Here is a 6,000-nt window from a genome sequence, read left to right on the forward strand (position 1 = left end):
CACCTGAGCTACAGCCACCCATAATGACAAAACTAAAACTATATATTACATCTATGAAAACGGCATGCCTCTTTTCACCAGCGGAAAATATTTCATACAAGATAAAAAGAAAACTATAAAAAACAAAATTATTGAGCAGTTTTGACACTATAATATTGTAGTAAATAAAAATGGGACAACATCCTTCTCCCAAAAGTCCAGAAACTGGTCTCCATAGTTCCCAGACATTTATGGACTGTTAATAAAACAAAGCAATATTAGTGGGCACGACTCATGTGGATACAATAGTTCTAACTCATAGTTCCTCTTGCAAATACATGTTCCTACAGTAGCATTACTTATACATGTTTACACATTAGATTTGGGGCCATATAGACCACCATAATTTAACATGTTAGCATTGTTATAATATTTATTTTTCACTATTATATGAAAAAATATGAGGCTGATTGATAATACAACCATTTTCACAAACTGCACTGGAGAATAATTTTTTTTAAATTTCTTTTCTTTTTCTTAGATATTTTCCTCTTGTTGTCTTTCTTCAATAACAAGATTGAAGCTCTATTCTCCCCATCAATGGTCCACCTGAAATGAAATATTTTTAAATTTAATATGTAATGTTTATGTAATAAGGATAAGCAGCAGAAAATGGATGGATGTTTATTTAATTTTTAATATAATGTAATCTATACCTAGTCCAGCATACTCAGGGCCTGATATGGGTTCTTAATCATCACTAGTCATTACCTACAAGTCAGAATAAAATATATAAACTATAAATATATATATCACAATAAATACTTTATCTTTCAAAACAACGTTATGATTTCAATTTCATGAGTTGTTTGTAATTATACTCTTAAATCTTAACATTTAATTTGAAATATTTAGTAATGTATTGTTCAATGTATTAAAAAACAGCAAAGCAAAGAAAGCACTACAGCACCAAGAAACTGTCAGTCAGTATCACTGATCACAATTTATCCTGCTGTTCCTCTTCCTCTTACAAACAAAGTTTAGTCTGTTGACACATCATGGAAAGAAGATAGACCAATAACCTTCTAATCCTGTGGCATATGTCATACTTTTTGTGCTTTTTTTGTCAGTTAGGGTTTGATAAACATCGTCATGAATTCCCTCTCACTTTGGTAGTTTTGCTGCCACCACGATAAAAATCACACTTCCTGCACTGCTCTCTCTCAGTGTACTTCAAGAGTCAAAAATCTCTATTTTTCTGTATTATTTGCTTGCTTATTACACACCAGTTTACCTTTGTGCATAGTGAAATTTCAGTTTTTACAAATGATGCCAAATTGCAAAACACTTAGCTGTGTCTCTAATAAAACCTCTGTAACTTTGCTCTGCTTCACTTCAGCAGAATTGGGGAATTTTCATATGTTGTTTCATGGTTTTCTTCCATTGTTGATCTACGGCAGAATATTTTTAAGGTGGTACTATAAAAAGCCAGGTGAGGAAAATCTCCCTTATATTTTTCTGTGTTTTATCCTCAATGACTTTGACATGAAGGCATCTGCTGTGATACTTACACCTCTGATGAAGTCTCACAAGTGTCAGCTTTGTTTTTATAGCCTACATAGATATAAAAATAAGGATATGTACTGATAAATGATCATAATTATAGTATTTCTGAGTCAAAACGGAATTGAATCAAATCGAGACCTTGTGAATCAGAATTGAATCAGCAATAGAAATCAGTGACGATACCCAGCCCTACATCCCTTAAAGGAATTTATAGAATTTCCTGTAAATTGTGGGTGGACAGTGGCCACCTGATTTCCTTTCCATAGCAAAGAGAAGCATTAAATTCCACATATCACGTGTACGCATCCAAAGTCACAGCACATTCTTTCACACATAATGGTAAAACTATGGTGGGAAATTAAAGGCCATGTGACCAGTGTTGGTCAAGTTACTTGAAAAAAGTAATCAGTAACTAATTACTGATTACTCCCCCCAAAAAGTAATCCCGTTACTTTACTGATTACTTATTTTCAAAAGTAATTAATTACTTAGTTACTTAGTTACTTTTTAAAAACACGATTTACAACCTGAAGAGGTGATAAAGTGATAGATCTTTCAGCCCAATTCTACTTTTTCTACATAATCCATCATACAAAATGTAATCAAATGGAAAAGTCTCTTTTTTTAACTTGTTTTATCAGTTTTAATCTTTTAACTTTATGCATCAAGCAAAACATTTAATTATATGCAACATTCTCTGACTTGAATAAATTAGTTTAACATTTAAACCTATTTTCTACACATTCCAGCACATAAAATAAAATATTTTTTGTGTTTTCACTCACTCTTTCAAACAGATGCAAGTAAAACACAGCAGAAAATAAATAAAGTCAAAGACTCAGCGGTCCTTTTGCTCTATTTTCACCTGTAAAGCAGGAGCAGGGTAGGCGGAGGGTTACCCTGGTGTAGGTGTGCTGCGGTCAGTTGAAGAATCCGCGCGAGTGTCTCTGTGAGTTTCCCATCACGTCGTAGCTACTCGGTGCTTGCTCGGAAGTTTAGGGGTTTTTTTCGCTGTAAAAAGAAGTTTTCTTCCCACGCACGATGGACGCTAATGTTTTTGTCACTTTTTATGGAATCAAACTCAAAGTAAGGTCAGTACTTCCACACTTTAAACGCTGCACGCTCATACTCTCTCCCGCACTCGATATATTATCCATTGTTGATCTGCACACAGCTGCTGTCACCAACGTCGCACTTGCTTACGTCACTGTCATGAGACATTCTCGCAAAAAAAATCACGGTTTTAGTAACGCAGTAACGCAGCGTTCCTACGGGAAAGTAACGGTAATCTAATTACCGATTTTGCAATAGTAATCCCTTACTTTACTCGTTACTTGAAAAAAGTAATCAGATTACAGTAACGCGTTACAAGTAACGCGTTACTGCCCATCTCTGCATGTGACCAGGGTAACTAAAACAAGTAGACAATATATAAGAACATGTCAACCATCAAAGTATGAATAATTTTTAGCACAAGGTTAATATTTAACAGATTTATTCAACTGAAGGCTATTTCCAGGTTTATGTGCTACAATTTCAAAATCCTGTTTGTCACTTGATTTGATCAGATGATTTGAGAGGCTCACTGTTGAGGAAGGTTGTTCTGATATGAAAGCATTAGAAAGACATTTTGTGCTTTGTAACTACTTCGTACATTTTGAAAAATAATTCTAAGTTTCACTGTTAGGTGATGAAGGAAGGCAAGAATAGCAGTGCTGCACAATTGCTGTTGGCTATTAATGCTATTACACACTATGTGTCACATATTACTGCCAAAGGACATCCTACGTATTACCTGAAGCATCAGAACATTCTCAAAGAGCTATGCAACCTTTATTTTTACATGTCAGAATCTTTTTTTGACTCTGTTTCTTGACAAAATCTTAAATCTAATTGATGTTTTTGCATTTAGTTGATAGTTCAACTAAAATAAAAATGTTATCCACATATATGCAAAAGCTTTTACAGATCAACAGTTTCATACTATACCTGGTTTAGCATCTCCAGAGCAGAACTCCAGTAAACAGCCCAACAATGACAGTGACAGGGGAAGAAGAGCTGGACTCTGTAATCATAAATAGTAATAATATATTAAATAAAGATAAAACCCTAATTCCATGTTTATCACTGTGTAGCATCCCCTCTTCTTTTAACAACAGTCCAATAACATCTGGGAACTGAGGAGACCAGCGGCTGCACCTTTTGCCTGTGTGGGAGCATATGTTGTACTTTATGTTAAACATGACAATGTTATTGAACTGTTCACAAATTAGCTAAATTAGGTGAGCTGAAACGGGGTGAGATGGAGGAAGGTGATTGGCTGTCGTCACCCCTAAAGGGCGCAGCCAAAAGAAAAGGGAGAAGTTGCAATGCTCCTTCAGTTTTTCTTATTATCACTCACTCTTCCAGCCTTTTGTTAAACTAATATTTCTAATAAAATATTAACATCTCTCAACTGAATCTTTTGACATGCTTCTATGTTCTGTTATTAAGAATATGATAATAAACCCATATTCTATAACCCATATAGAATATGGGTTTATTAATTTTTCAAACTGCCTAATTTGTTTTAACTTAAGTTTTAAACAGGATCCAGAGTTTCTTGGAATTTCAGTTGCTTATTACGTCTCATCTATCATTGTCAGTTCTGATCATTAAAAATATGATTAAAGGTAAAAAAAAAAAAAGATGCAAGGATTCAAAACTATAATCATGCTGCACATAACATTATCTTTGCTGCACGTCATGGTTTCAAATGCAGACTTCTCACTGACATGATTGGAAACTTTGCATGTGAAAGGGGTTTCTCCATCCTCCTTCTTCATAATGTGATGCAGCCTGGACCCCGTTTGTGTTTGACTCCCTACAGTCCAGTTGAAGGTGACACTGCCGGTTGAGCTACACTCTAGCAGAACAATGCAAAATTTGTTTGAAGCCTTCTGGGTGAAATTTAGGATTTCCATAAGAGGCTGCTTAGTTATGGGCTCTAAGATAGGAAGAGCAAGAGGACAAGAGTTTAACAGTCAGGTCAAGTTTAGTAAATAAAAAGAACACACAATATTTTGAAAAATAACATTTATTTGCAATAAGCAGTCAAGAGGTCAAAGATCAAAATATAAAATATCACATTAATACCTTTTTAATCTGTGTATTATATCAGGGTATATTTATAAAATTAATGAGGATTTACAGAAAACACAAGCCAACCTCCTGAGCTTGTAGGTTATAATTTATTGATCACTCACTTAATGTCATCAGGATGTTTGTTTAATGACCTTACCCTGTGTCTTACCCTGAACTTACAGTGTGACCCTCACTCTGCAAGCATAGACACCAGTAGTTTTCCCTCACTGTCGTGTCCTCGTGTGACGGATTGTTTTCATCTTCATCTAAACTAAGCACTGGTTGACTATTTTCATTCTCTCTCTCGGATTGCTCTGGTTCAAACTGGAAAGGTTGAACAGAAGCCATTTCCAGTGCTCTGCTAACTGTGAACTCGATGCGGTGCAACCGTGTGACGTCACTACCCAGAGTGCATTGAGAAGTAAATAACAATGGCGGCCTACTGGTAAATCAGTTTTATATAAAATGCGCTTAAAAGGAAAACATATGTCATATTTTGATACCACATATATGTTTTTGAAAGCACAGTGCATATTTTAGTGCAAACATGTCTTAACAGCCGGTGTTCCCTTTAAAGTAAAATCTTTAGGGTTCAGCTCTGATCTGTCCTTAAATGGAGAATGTTTAGAAGCCTCCACATCTTAAAAATTCAGAATAATAGATACAACAAATACAAAAAACCCTCCCTTTATGAAGGTTTGTTGCTAAATTAATTTTTAACACAGCATGCTAATGGTTTAACCTTTACCTTCAGTTCAGTTCAAATTTAGGTCAAACACGCCAAATTTTATTATTTTCGGCCTGAAATTTTCTCAAAGAGACTCAAAATACAGAAACATGTTTTTATTTATTAAGTATAATTTTTTGTACTGTTGCACAGGTGCTACAAAGTTTGCATACTGAGGCTGTTTTGGTCCAATCTGAGAAATATCATCTGAGATAGATTTTGTATTCATCAGTGTGGATCATATCAAGGAAAACCTTCAGAGAATCTTAAACTGTGAAATTGTCTATGCCATATTTCTGTTTGTTTTTTAGGATTGTGGTGACAGATTTCAAGGGGTATTTTGACACTGACAGTGTAAGATGTACTGATGATAGTTCAAGCATAAATCTATGCATATGCTTTTAAGGTTTGTTGCCATCTGCTGGTCACTTTTGAAAGTTTAGTCACAAGTCATCCCCAGTGGAGTTAATAACAATGCATAAATTGTGTTGCTGCAGACAAACAAATGAAGATTTTCATATTTCAAACCTTGTTATTGGGGTCAAACTTGGTTTGCTGGGTAACAGCAACATCATTCGCCAATTTTTTAAACTCTTACTTGTGGC

This window comes from Maylandia zebra, linkage group LG3 (assembly GCF_041146795.1).
Source record: "Maylandia zebra isolate NMK-2024a linkage group LG3, Mzebra_GT3a, whole genome shotgun sequence".
Taxonomy (NCBI): Eukaryota; Metazoa; Chordata; class Actinopteri; order Cichliformes; family Cichlidae; genus Maylandia; species Maylandia zebra.